The 14,756-nt window shown below is 45.4% G+C and overlaps 1 protein-coding gene across 2 annotated transcripts in view; it reads left to right on the forward strand.

The window, feature by feature from the left end:
• nipal4 (NIPA like domain containing 4) overlaps window positions 1-13,071 on the forward strand; it is a 33,436-nt gene extending 20,365 nt beyond the window's left edge. The window contains exons 11-12 of one of the 2 annotated variants that reach the window (XR_005709217.1): window positions 10,029-10,125; window positions 12,469-13,071. The gene's annotated coding sequence lies outside the window, so the exon portion shown is untranslated. The remainder of the gene's footprint in view (window positions 1-10,028; window positions 10,126-12,468) is intronic. The other variant, XR_005709218.1, reaches the window with a different exon arrangement.
• Window positions 13,072-14,756: the final 1,685 nt, after the last annotated feature.

A 14,756-nucleotide genomic window follows, 5' to 3' on the forward strand; every position in this document is an offset into this window, starting at 1 on the left:
TTTGTCTTCTCTGAGACTTTGTAGGAGTTTTCAGAGTTGAGGGTCAACAACAGAAAAAAAACCTCCATCGACTTCAGTTTTCAGCCAGATGTCCTGAAGGCCCGAGGCCCAACGTGTCCTTCAAGACCGACGGGGCCTGAAGAGTAAAATTTTCAAGTCGGTCCTGAAAGTGACAAGAAGCCAAAGCAGGAGTGACGTGATCTGCGTTGTGTTTGTAGGGATGTCGTCGGTGCACCACTTCGGTCCAGACTGAAATATCTCAACACCTATCGGGTGCATAGGTGATAGGATAAATGTGGTTCAGACGGTCCTGTTCCCCTCAGGATGAACTGTGACGACTCTGATGATCCTCTGACTTTTTCATGCAGCGCCGCCATCATCAGGTCGACATTAGAACTTGTCCAGTATAAGACGGTGGACACGTTATACCTGCCAAACGTCGGCGGGTTGACCGAGGTGTTACAGTAGTTACAGAAGTGAGGCCGCGACGCAATAAAAGCATAGAGGGCCTGATTTCGTTCCTTCAAAACGATGTTACCACGGAAAAACAAAAGTAAAAAAAAACACAGATCCAGCACATAAAAGTACACAGAGTAAAACAGAATACAATACCCGCACTTCAGTAAACGAACATTAATAAGAGACTTTAAAAAAAAAAAAAAAGATGAGTTTAAGAAGTGACTGTGATGAGAAAGATTAAAGAAAAAACAGGAGACAACAAGTGGTTATCAAATGTTGTGAATGTTCTAATATTACTGAAGCTCATGCAACAGGTTCATTCTGAATAGTGTTTTATAGTTGGACCACACCAAGGTCATGTCAGAATACAGGTACATATACTGTGTGATTGTCATTTATTTGACAGGTGATGGTTCTGTAAGGCCGTTTTTTTTTTTTTTTTAGGGCAGGTGGTTAAAGAACGTGGGGCTGAGGTCTCTGTAGAACCTTTGGACCGAAAACGAGTTTTTTGCCGTGTGATTTCTCGCGGTACTGTGTGAGAATGTGGAGCGATGTTTTGAAAGTGGGAACAGAGCTTCAGGTCCATATCGAACACCTCTGGATGAGAATCACCTGCCGTAACGTTGTGATCCGTCTTCCTGTGAACCCTCGTTGGACGATTTCCCTGCCGCCTGGACTTGTGAGGAAAACTTAAATTGATAACTTGTTCTTTTCCTCACGTTATTAATATTCTCCTGCTCCTCTCTGCTTGTCGACCGGCGTTCGTCATGACACCCTGTCCTGGTTCTGCTGCTTCCCCTGGGGGGGGGACACCCTCACAGAGGAGCGAGGCTGTCGTCAGTGAAGTGTTTTGCCTCAGAGGACTAATTATCCGGCAGCTGAATCATCCTCAGCAGACAGGAGACTCTGCAACCTGCAGTCAGTCATCTGCATGTTCCTCAGCTTTCGCTTTCACACCGACGCTGCGGACGAACTGACGGCGTCAAGCAGCGCTGCAGCCTGAGCTGATCAGACCGCGGGTCAGTGGTGGAGGAAATATTCGGCTGCTTCGAGTAAAAGTGGTGATACCACAGTGTAAAAATAATCCATCACAAGTAAAAGTCCCGCAGTCAAAATGTTACTTAAATGAATTTACGTAGGTACAATCAGAAAGTGATCAAAATAAAGTACTAAATGGAGTGAAATGTCTCCTGTGAACTGACATTAGGTTGTTATTACTGCCCCATACCATGTGGAGGCTCACCCAGTTTTCACAGGCGCTTCGACATGTTGTTGTGACAGTGAAACCAATGGATATTTTTGAGCTGCTTATTTCCACGTTCAGCAGTTACAGAGCAACACGATCCTCCATCTGGATCAGGTGTCTGTCACCTGATGAATCTAAGTCCAGTACTCTGTCTCTTTTAGCTCTGGTTTTGGTCTCCACCAGCTCCTGAGGGAAACCTCTGGCTCTTTAGCTGCTAAATGCTCCACCGTGTTCACCAGCTGGTCTCTGACTGGGTCAGTCTGCTGTCTGCTTCTGAGCAGGTAGTGGACGGTGGCTCTTTACGGCTGTTTCTCTGAAAACATCTGCCCGCTGCGGCCGACCAGAACGCCATGAGAGCGGTGAGAGTGAACCGGAGCAGTGAATGGATAAACAATGAGCTGAAAAAATAAAGCTCCGTAAAGCCGAAAGTAGCTGCAGGTTCAGCTGATAATTCTCTGTAGCTTCATCACTACCCTTCACATTGCAGGTCGCGATCACAGCCACTTTACTGAACTTCCACACGGACCCTCAGACCTTCGGGTTCTGCTGAACAGGCCTTCATCTCGTACTGAGCCAAAGGGTGCTTTTATTTTGAAAAACGTTTTTTTTTGTGTGTGATTGTCACTTTGAAAAGTCAGCAGAATATTTTTAGTCAAACACTTATTCTGAAAAAGGAAGCCGAATGTGTCTCAGAGTCTCTGTCAGACTTCAGTCGTTTAAACAAACACCTGTTCAGCCTCCACCGAGCGTAGCCTTGGACGTCCGGTTGCGTTGCGCATGCGCGCTGCCTTTAATGCGCCGTGAAGTTCATACACGTCGCTGCTGATTGGGCAACACCTCCGGAAGAAAACGCGCCTCGGAAGCCGCCGTGCGACGCCGTTTCCAAGGAAAGCGTGTCGTTCAACCCGGAAGCCGCGACACTACGCGGCGCGGGCTGAACGCGCCCCCGCTCGTCTACCAGCCTCCGGATTGGCCGATTAGCTCCAGGTGCCGACCGTCACTCGCTCACACCGGCCGCGGTGTATTCTCGGTGCGGGGCGACGCGGGGCCGTTTATTTACCTGCAGCAGACGTCAGTGATCTGAACTTCAGTCAGGTGAGCAGCAAATAACGAGACGACGTGAGTTCATCGGCTCCACGGACTCGTCTTCTTCCATTTTCTCTGTGCATTCTGGGTAAAATGTTTGTTTTATTATTATTTATTTTACTGAGAAGAAGGAAGAACAGAGGAAACTAAAAGGAACGTTGCCAACCAGTCGTTAATAGAAGCTTTTACCTGTTAATGTGGTTCCTGGTTCCTTTGCCTTTTACCTTCGTCCGGCGCCAAAGTGACGGACAGGGCGTCCGTCCAATCAGCGACGACCCTCGTCGCTAGCAAACACCGGTAGAGGTCGATGTCGTGTTTTCTGAGTTTGTGTTTTGTTTTGTTTTTTTCCCTGTTTCTCGTTGCGATTTGCTCTTTACCGGCTTGTTTCCCAGGAAGAAATAACCGTCTGATAATGAGACGTCAGCCATCGTTAGTTTCACCATTTAAACCTCTGCTCATCCTGTCGTGACCGGTCAAAAATGTCTTCAGTTAGAAAGACGTACAATGGACAAACCAGACTTTTGTAAATTTGAGATTTCAGTTTTTGACTTTAAATAAATTTGCAAAAAAATAAATAAATTATATTATATAATTATATATAAAATTAATGAATTATATATATATTATATTATATTATATATATATATATATATATATATATATATATATATATATATAAATTAATTTATCTAAAATTTTATATTTTTATTTTATTTTAATCTAAAACCATCTTTTCTCATATTGTCAATTAACGGGCAAAAATTGCAATTTTACCAATTGAAATCTACAACACAAAGTGTGAAGGCGTCTGAATCCGCGGCAGGTAGAAACAAAACTTGTCGCTGCACTTCGTGGGGGGGTCACTCTACCGGCAGTGACACAGTAACATCACTAATCTGCTGCTTCGTTTGCTCACACTGATGTGTAAGAATCACCAATGTACGAATAACCAGGCCGATGTGATCCACCCGGGGACCAGGCCCATAGCGAGTGTCCCAGTCATAGTAGGTTTGGCCCAAAGGTCCAGACCATGGGATCTGAACCCCGAGACTACGGTGAAAGTAACCGATCCAGGCGCATGACAGCTGTCAGACGCCAGCACACACACACACACACACACACACACACCCACAAGCCTGAAAATAATGTACTCATGTAATGAGTTTTTTTCCACTGGGGGGGGGGTCCATATATCATTATTACAGAAAAGGTAAAGGTTATAGTCAACAGATGATATAGTGTTGATGAAGTGACACTGACAACTAGTTGAATTAAAAATGATGATTATTATTATCTATAAAAACACCCCTCAAACGCTGTTCTCTGGACGTCCACTGGGTGTCGCTGTGATTCAAGACATCAGCCACTGACTGTACAGCTGAGTAGTGCACGGCAGTGTTGGAGGGGGTGGGCTCCTTCCAAAGAAACATTATCATTAATCACACTTCATGTATAAAATATTAGGTTAGCTCCAAGGAGCACACCCCCTAGACGCCTGAGAGCTCGAAACCCGCAGCGTCTTCGTCTCCTGCTGTGCTTTCACCTGGATTCACCTGGTCAGTGAACAGAGCAGCGCGAAAAGAAAGGCGACCGGACCATTCGGCAGGCCGTTCACGAGCGGCCCCGGCATCACCGGGCGGCTTTTCGGAGCCCTCCGGTCGACAGTAGATGTCGGAAATGTGTCTCGGGGCTGCGGAGCAGGTGTCATGGCTCTGAGCCGCAGCCTGAAATCACCACATCCACACGGACTCGGCCTGTCGTGAACTTTCTGTCGGTGACAATGGCGCTCGTCAGGGTCTCTGGGCCACAGATGCTCCTTTGTTGCCCAAAAACTAAACACATGAGCGATCCACGCCGTGGCACTGGGTGATGTTCCTTCATCACCATCAACGCACACAATGTAGTTTAATTAGGCTCAGCCCCACACACACACACACACACACAGCGAAATACTCGCCACAGCATCAAATGTGGATCAATCCGCCCCTGAAAATAGTCCCAAAACAAAAGGACTATTTCCTCCTGTTTGTTTGTTTGATTAAAAACCACAGAAACTAAAAATGAAACTAAGTATTTGTCAGGTGTCTCTAAAAACACATTGTTGGATTTGTTGACAGTAAGAAAAATATTGAAAGTAACCTCATCCAATTTTTCTTTAATGTGATGGTGTTGTGTCATAATATTTTGTAATCTTCAGTTAGAAAAAAAAATGTATTGTACATATTGACAAAGAAAAGAAATTTAACAGCAGTGGTGTTTATGTAAATCTATTTTATCTACTCACTCTTGGTCTCATCGTCATCGGCCTACTTCTCTGTCAGAGTTAACAGCCCAGGGTTATAGGAGAGAGATCTAAAGGAATCTGATTAACGTGAGGTGGATTTTCAATTAAAAATAACACAGCAGGCCCCGGAGAAAAATCCTTATTCCTCCCCCCTCCTGGTCCTTCCACGGGTGGCTCTATCTGCGTCGTAGCTGGGCATCTAAGGAGGCTTACAGACAAATTACACCCTCTCAATCCAGGATCCCCGTCAGTGTCTCGTAGCTTCCCGTCACAGCCTCCCTACCGGGGACATAACGGCCACGCTCCAATTCAAAACAACCTCCGCCTCCCTGTGGATTTTAAATGGGCAGATTTGCAGCTATAAATGGAGCCGAACCGGCCTCCTCACACCTTTTCATTTTCCTGGTGGTGTGAAATCGTAAAAGACACCGAGACGTTGTTTGTCTAGCGATGTGACAGGAGGTTTATTTTAGGAGGAGACAGCACCTGACGAGGCGGAGGAAAAAGTTATGAAAGACGAGACAAAAGGATAAAAGACGAGAGCGTAATAAACATACTTCGGTAATCTGTTTTTATCGTTATATTCAGTACTGTGCCTAATCTAATGTTTCACTATCTTCAGTAACCATGATGCTTCTGTCATATTTCAAGTTAAAGGGTAGTTTCACCAAAATTATGAACAAGAAAAGGGGAAGCTAAAGAAACTACAAAAATATCACTTATTCTAGTGGTGTCCAGGCAGAGTGTTTTTCCGTTTCATCGCCGACGTTCTTCTGTCTCAACCCAACAGCAGCGTGTCCCGCCACCGTCAGCGTCCACAGATCACTTTTCAACCGAGCTCCTTTCTCCCAAAGATGTAAGGTGCAATGTAAAGTAAAATGGAAGGAGACCTGAACGTCGCCCGTCACTTCCGGTGAAGAGAAGAACTGTCAGAGGGAAGAGGAGCCCGGAGCCTTCCTCGCATTAACACATGAAACCAACAGACACGTCAAGTCACATTTTATTTATGTGGCCCAGCCATCACAAATCACAACTTTGCCTCAAGGGGCTTCAACAGTCTCTACAGCATGTGACACCCTCTGTCCTCAGACCCTCGAATCGGACGAGGATACACTCCCCAAGAAACCCGGGAGGCTGTCGAGCAACTTCCAGGTGCCGCAAGCAGACAGGACCTGAGCCACGGGACCTCCTCTCCACCGTGAAGACCTGGAGAGGGGACAGACTACACAAACACATGAGGGTAAAACACTAGCCCACCATTCACACATACAGGAGAAGGAAACAAACAAACAAAAGAAGAGAGAGAGAGAAACGAGGAGGAGGCTGGGACTCCTGGAGGACGAAGATCCAGATCCAAAACATCTGATACGATGCACCGACAGCCACAAGAGGGAGAGAGGTCCCAGGACGGCCGACGGTCCAGCACAGAAAATGTCAGATTTCCATCACGTTCTCCACGTGGTTTCCCATCTTCTGAGCTTCGACCGGAGCTCGCTCTCTGTGACCGCGTCCTCTTCTTCTGTGGTGGTTTAATGGAGGCCACTGGAGAATCGGCTCCACCGGCTGTTGATCTCCCCCAACCAGTCAGCTCAAGGGAAACACACAGTGGTCTCCCCGTGTCCAAGTCCAGCATCTTGTCTACCCAGCCATCCAACCCCGACCAGCAGCTGCCTGCACAGACGACCTGCGGCCTCGTTTTTTTTATAATTAGCTTTTTCTTCAGAACTGAAGAAGCGTTTCGGGCGAGAGGTGAAACGTCTTCCAGAACCTCAAGCAAGTCCGGTTGCCGCCGTATTGCACTTAGAGACACCTTGACCCAGGCTGACCGAGAATCTTCAGACTCTCTAATTAGCATTAACCAATAAACAGCTGAGGCTGATGGGAATGCCGTTAGTTTTGCAGGTATTTGGTCGATAACGGAAGTATTATATAATTCTAATTTTGATCTGATGGTGGCGCTAGATGAAAAGTCAGAGAATCACCAAAGACAGAAGATGAATGTCTAATGTCTTTGGTGATTCTCGGGCTTTTCGTCTGACTTTCCTTGTCTGGACCAGATTCCATGCCAATAAATCCAGAAGTTGTTGAGATATTCCAGCGGATGTCTTTGTTATAAACTTTTTTTTTTGTTTTGTTTTTTAAGTGCAGAAGTTCTTGCGGAGCTGAAGTGGAGGAACAGTAACACAAAGAGAAAATTTTGCACTGAGAGCACGGTCAGTTTGGAAGACGCCGACTCGATTAGAGCACTGAAGCCTGCCAGAACAAGCGGTGTAGACTTCATCCCCCGTCACGTACATTAAAATGGCGTTGAGAGGGGATTTCTTGGCGGCCAGTGGGGACGGGAGGAAACGTTTACAACAACCAGTAACTTTTAATACACTGAACACGTCAGCATTGTTCTTAACAACATGTGAACCATGTTCGTCTCCGTGTGGGAGGACACAGTGGACCGGAAATCATTGTCATCACCACAAAACACACTTACATAACCACGTTAATGCTTACACACACACACGCAGCGAGACTCGCCCATGTCCAACATACAGAAGCAACAGGATGGCGACGCTCTGGTTCGTTTTGAGGGATTAGAAAAATCGCAACATGGTACGCTGTGGTGGCAGACGGGCAGTTTATGAAGGAATTAGGCAGGAACATCTGTTAAACTGTCAGATAAGAAGAAAAGTGCAGAAACGACAGCGAAGCCGTCAGGCCGCCACAGGACGGAGGAAAAATAAGCATTTTTGTGTTTGTGTCTGCGAGGCAGCCGGATCTACCTCTCTGAGGGGATTAGAGGGGTTTTAAGTGACCATCAAACACGGACGCAAGATAAGCGAACCAAGAAAGAGGAGCCAAGCTGATTGGCTGTCAGGGATTTAACGAAAGCCAGTCAAAGCATGCAAAATGTAATTATTGCTTTCAGTTTACAGTGACTTTTTACGGGGGAGGGGGTCCTTATCAGCAGCAGCAGATAGAGCTGTGATTATTATCATCATGTGCTGAGTAACTGTAATTATTGGGCTGAAGAGATGACGAGAGGAGGATGGCGATCGTGTGGCTGGAGAGAAAAATGGGACGTCGTGAAACCTGCATCAGACTCTTAACCGCGCAGTTCAGATCTAATTGGGAGGAAATTTACAAAATTAAGATATTTTTTTCTTTTTAAAAAAAAGTTTCAGTCATTTTCCTAAAACAGCTGCTCGCTCTAGTTTTTATGAAACGAGCAGGAGGAGCTAGTGCATGCGTCGGGGACTATTTTCAGCGGCGGATTGAGCCACATTTGGTGCTGTAGTGAGTATTTGTGGCGGCAGGACGATGTGTGTGTGTGTGGGACTGAGTCTAGATAAACTATGGTGTGTGTGTGTTGATGGTGATGAAGGAACACGTTACCTTTTATAATATCACTTTTTAAGAGACCTGCTGCACTGGAGCTAAAATAGAGGGTGTGGAGGTCGAGGTGGTGGCAAACCACATCATAACCCGGATCTTTCCCCGGCCTTAACTAAGTGTTTTAGTCGCTTAACTCTAACCAAACCCGGACAGGTTTGTCATGACCACCATGTCCCCATAACCTTAACCCCCCCGTAGTTGGTTCTGGTACCTAAATGAAGGTGAGGTTTAAGTTTATTAAGAGATTAATATGTTGTAGCTCCAGTTTGTGCCTCTCGTGTATCCGCATACATTTGGGTCACAGATGTGTAACCATTGGTTTCTCTTTCATGTGGTGGTTTTGTGCCAGTTTCTGGGATGTTTCGAGGGTAAATACCGGGGGTCCCCTGATCCCCTGGGCTCCTGGGTCGAGGCTGCGCTCGGTAGGCCGCTTCAGTAGTCCGTCCCTGATCGTACAGCAGACGGAGCATTTTTTTCACGCAGATGATTGGAAGGGTCTCACCATCAGAACGGTGACAAGCGTGTAAGCCGATTAATTACAGTATCTCGCAGAGAAACTGATGGTTTCCTGTGACCTGAATGTACGCAAACGCATGAGAGGCACAGACTGGGGCTAATTATGTAGGAAATGACGCAACAAGTTGTCCAACTTTTAAATGACAGAGTAGATGGTTTGTATCTGCCCTCAACGACGTCTGGTTTTTCTGCCCCCTCCCGTCAGAAGGACGCTATCAGTTGTAAAAATAAAACCATTTTATGAGTTCTCTGCGGACAATAATTATCTTACACGTTGTATAACCACAAAGTGCTTTGACGGTGGAACAAAAACGAACTTGAATGTTTTGGGGCCATTCGGTTGAACGACCGAAGCTTTTTCGTTGTTTTGGGTCGGAGGTCAGTTTCAAACAAAGAACAAAAAAAATCCACTGTTGGAGTGGGGAGATATTTGGGGAGAAGGTCAGGATGGTTGAATTCTGCAGAATATAAGAGACAGTCTGTCCTTCTTAACAGTTGAGCCGCCGTCTGTCTCTGTTATCAGGGACAAACGGTGAAGACGTACAACAATAACACAGCGTCCTAAGACGAAGACGGCGTGTGTGGCCCTGTTTTGTCTCCGTCCTTCTCCCCTCATTCCACTGTCACGGCTGTGAACTCTGTACGAAAAGAGAAGAGCCAGTAAGACTGTGAAACAGCGCCCACACGTTTCCCCTCAGAGGGCAAACTCGATGGTGAACACGCCGCGTTATGTCAGTGATTTGTGCTGCGTTACGAAACTATGGTGTTCCAGACAAATGCATTTTATTTTCCCAAACTGCACACGACACGTCCTATTTTCTGATTGTGTGCACATAGATCAAAGTCCCGGATTTCAGTAAGGCTACGTTCGGTACTATAACTTTCTCATGAGCATAAACGGGTTCAAGACGCAGCGAATGTAAACCTCCACTTTTATCCATCTGTGGCGTCATGACCCTTCTTCTTCTTTCTGACACGCTGAAGGTCCTCAAAGTGCAAGAAGCTCATTTTCACTTGTTTTATTTGACACCTCTCTTTATTTCTTTGCAGTGAAGGAGGATGTTGGGGTGATTGGCCGGCAGACCCTCAGGGATCCACTCCTCCCCCTCGCTGTTCTGGAAGTTTCCACAAGGACAATCAGTGGAAGGTAATGGGCCACAAACTCCTAATCAGGGCCTCTCCGGGGCTAATTGTCGGCTTTGTTTCGGCCCCGTCTGTCTCCGTCCTCCCCCGCAGCCGGGGGAGTAATGAGGTGTTGCGTGCTACGATGTCCCCCTCGGGAAACAAAACCACTGCATGGAAGGTCCCGGGAGCTCTGAAAAGAGCAGAAGCTAATGGAGAGAGACGAGGACAGAAAAATCTAAATCACGAGAGAGAGAGAGAGCGGTTTGTGTGCGAAAAAGACAAAAGGTGCAGGAAAGAAAAGAAGGAAAAGTTGCAGAGAGCAAAGTGGAAATTTAAACACTGCACCGAGAGAAGGATCGATAAGGGAAAGAAAAAGGTGAAGGAGCCGTAAGGGACTGACTCTGGAGGGGAACCAGAGGCAAAGACAAAGATGTTCATTTTATTGAACTTTCTGGTATGAGCCCAAAAAAAACCTCACGTGCTCTGCAAAGCCTCTGGCTTGTCTGCAACTTCGAAAACCAAAAATTGGCTGCTTCTTCATCTTTCTTCAGTTTTCCCACAAACTGAAGAAAGACTTCAGTGATTAAAATGCAAATCATTCTCCGTTTTCATTCCCTGTACGAAGAGACTTTAGCAGCGTTCCAGTGGCTAAAGCTCAGCATGTCTGGAAACGAATCCGTTTCCTTTGGTAAAAGGTGTTGTCCGACCCCAAAAACACTCATGGTTGCATCCCTCCTCCTCATCCATCTCTCTCTCTCTGTTTTCATTCTGGACAGAAGGAATGGTTTAAATGGGGATTAAGGTCCGGCCACACCGGAAACCGGCACGTGTCCGGTCGGTACTAGAAGTTTGTCTTCGGGTGAATACGACTCACCGTTCGTCCACATTCGTGTTCCCAGGTCATTTTTTGACCTTTGACCTCTGTCCACAGTGGAAACGGCTAGATGTGGACAAAATGCTGGACCTTTTCCCTCATGAGTCAGCGTCAAACCAGCAGTAGACGCAGCTGTTTTTAATAAACGTGTTGGTCTTATTCGTGTCCTTGGGGATGATGTGTCACGGCGGCATAAAAGGACTTTGAAAGACTTTAGTTTTTCCTGAGGAGCAGCGTGGCTGTCATAGAATTTCAGAAAACACCTTTCAGATTTCTCCGCCTGAGGTGTATTGATCAAGTTGATGCATCGTGCTTTCTGCAGGGGGATTTTTTTTCTGCAGTAATGTCAGTGAAGTGACAGCGGATCGAGCTTTTCCAGCCGCTCTCGTCTCATAATCATTTCAGTACCAGAGTGAGATTTCTCTGATCTGCCTCAGTCTCTCAACTCGGCCCAGATTTTCCTGTCAGTGGTCTCTGAGGTGGCGTTTTGGGATTTTTGAGAATAGCTCCTGCTGTCTAATTGTTTTATTATTAGTTTGGTGTTTTTATATTTAGTCGTTTTGGCAGCATTCACGAGTTTTCTCTAAGAGCCCGACACCTTTTCAAGAGAAGTACATTTTTACGGAGCTCTCGAAAAGCATTATTGGTCATTGGCCAGATAATGGTGGATAATTAAACTGTAGAGAGACTCGATATCACGCTCCTTCATCTGGCAGAGTTACACTGGCCTATAGAGGCGATTTTACTCCGAGCAGACTCCAGATAAAGAGTTTTAAAGCGTCTCATGTCGAGCTGGAAATGAGACACAATCTGGTGTCGCCCTGTGGCTTCGGAGCAGCAACGAATAATTTCGTATCGTTAGATCATAAAGTGACAGATGAGGAAAATATACAGCTCATTTGTACGCCACAGTTGCAAGGATGGTTTGGAGACGACGAAAACTGCCGGGTGAAAGCGGGGCTGGAAATCACACTCATTATCTTTGAGGAATATAAACTGGCTTTTTCTGCAAGGCCCATTTGGTTTTAATGGTACCCTGGGCCCCAACATGGGGAGTGCCCTCATAAAGCCGGAAATGAGGTTTGTTTTTATCTGCAATGTTTAAATTTTACAGTAGTAGCATTAAAATTAATTGTTATTGTCTGAATAAATAGTTTGACGGATTTCATGTTTTGCCCCCCCCCCCGCTCTGAAAGGTGAACATGGTCGGAAACCGTCACTCCAGACAAAAACAGTCTGTCTTCAGATGCTGTAATCTCTCTGATGCTGAGGACTTCAGCTGAAACAGTCGTGTCATTTAAAAAAAAGCAGGAGTGAACACAGGTTCGACCGACTGAAACCCTGCAGAGAAACACACTGAGTGGCAGTGAAGGTTATAAGATAACGTTCCGTCCTCTAATCTTTCTGTAATCACGCGTTTTAAACGCCGATTATATCTGATGATGCAGCACAGTTGCTGTCATTAACCTGTATTTATGTTAATTCTATCAGACTGTCTGTCTCCTCACCGCACGTTGGCTGTGAAGCAGTTCTGTTGTTCGCCGACTGAAAAGAGGACAGAGAAGAAGAAATGTAACCGACGTTCCGTTCTTCGGGCGTTTCAGTGTGAACAGTGGTGTCTGCTGAAACAACAGACAACAAACATTTGGCTCTAAATTCCCCGGTAATGTTCTGATCTCATCATTCATTTGATACATCCAGTGCCTCCAGTGCCAGAGGCAGCCAAGCAGCCCCACAGCTCCACCATGTTTTACTGCAGGTAGGAGGTTTTCTTCTCCTTCTGGGCTTCATGTCGTGACCTGTAAACGAGCGCTGCTCTGGTTTCATCTGTCCACAGAACATCGTCCCGGACAGAGTTTTTACAAACACTAGTCTTGCCCTTTTCGTGCCTTTCTTTCGACAGCGGCGTCCCTCCTGGGCCTTCGCCCGTGGAGCCCTACTTGGTTTAGCATGGGGCCGGTGGTACTTGCTGACACCACCGCTCCAAATTGATCCAGCTCAGCCTGAAGCTCTTTAGACGTAACACCACGAACTGCTGAAACGGGGGTTTCAGGATCTGTGGCGATTGTCCTGCAGCCTTTGGAATTAAGCTTTTTTGATAATAACTTTTTTGATACTCTCATCATCTCCATTGTTAAAAAGAAACTGGAATCATAAACACTGATAATTAAACACAGGTGAGTCTTATTTGTTTTTTTTTTTTTTTTTGAGGAACTTATTTAAATTCATCAAAAGGTGCCAATAATTATCTCATGCATACATTTCATTATATGACGGCGTTGTTGTTGTTGATCTTCAGTAACCTTGGACATTTTATTAAATATTCTGAAAGGGAATGTACGTGTTCAAACTTTCATTATTCTGACACTTTTGGGGCACACACTGTATGTTGGCTTAAAAGTGGATGCCGATGATGAAGACTGCATGATACAATCGAAAACTCCAGAACAGGTGAGTAAGTGGACATTAAGTTTCCAGGGTCCATAACGAACCGTCCAACTCAACTTTAAAGCCAACACGGACGAGAGGTCCTTCACAGAATAATGGAAAGTTTCAACACGAAGAGTTCTGACAACTGAGCAAACCCCATGTGCTGATGAAGACTGTGTGATATGGTAGAAACCTCCAGAACAAGCGAGTGGACCTCGAGTAGAGAGAGCTTTGTCGAGAAGGAACCGTCAAGCTCAGGGAATCCCGCCGACTTTGGTAACTGTCTGACCTGAGACAAAATTTTCATTTTCATCCAAATAAAACAGAAATTTACCAAACAGACGGAGCTGCTGGACCGAGCTAACTCGTCTCCTATGGGTTCGTTTTTTTTGTGTTTTAAAACTATTGGCATATGCATTCTGAAGGAAACATAACGTGTTTCACCCCATGTGATTATGGCCTGGAGATTGTTCTGTCAACATAAAGGTTACAAAAAAAAACCACAAGTCAAGATAATGTAAGTTTTTATTAAATAGAGTTACTGAGCTGAATGTAATCAACAAAATCAAAAGATTATAAACTCATAAATCAATTAAAAAGAACATTATTTACAGGTGTAACTCAGCACATGTATCATTCTTATCATACAAAGGTGAACATATTATTCCTGATGTTTGTTCAGTTTCAGAGTATAAAAAGTTCCACTGGTGCTGCCTCGTCGTGTGTTCGGCCCAGAAAACGCTGAGGAGAAAACACGAGACCAACCTCAACCGAAGCAGCCGTCTGATTATCGCAGCCAGGGAAGCAAAAACTTTGTCTTTTCTGATTTTAAACGGGATCAGTGAAGCTGCGAAAAGTTGAGGTTTGTTCATTGGGTCATGTGAAACGCAGGGTAGAGCAGATCTCCATTCACCAGTAAACTTCATGTGTGTGGTTCACTGAATGCCCCTTAACCTCGAAGCCTTAACAGTGTATCGGGCTGTCCAGATGTTCTGAGCAGCACTAGTAGAGTTAGACAGCAAAAAAAAAAAAAAAAAAAGAGGGCTCTAAAATGGGAAACGGTGAAGTAAAAGGGTTTTGGTTTGGTTTGTCACCAGAACAGAATGACAGCCGACTTCAAAGTCAGAGAAAATGGAAACACGGTTTAAGCTCACTGAATTGCGTTTAATAACGATGACACTTAGCGTATTTATTTTCCACGGTGGTCGAGGCAGAGTGCACTGCAACGGAATAAAAGGCATGCAGAGGGAAAAACACAGAAAGAAATTAAAAACACAAAGACAGAAAATGCTGCAAGTCGTGCAGAACAAAGCGAAACTAGCTACGTTTCCAGGGAAAGCTAAAAACTT

Source organism: Xiphias gladius, chromosome 17 (assembly GCF_016859285.1).
Source record: "Xiphias gladius isolate SHS-SW01 ecotype Sanya breed wild chromosome 17, ASM1685928v1, whole genome shotgun sequence".
Taxonomy (NCBI): Eukaryota; Metazoa; Chordata; class Actinopteri; order Istiophoriformes; family Xiphiidae; genus Xiphias; species Xiphias gladius.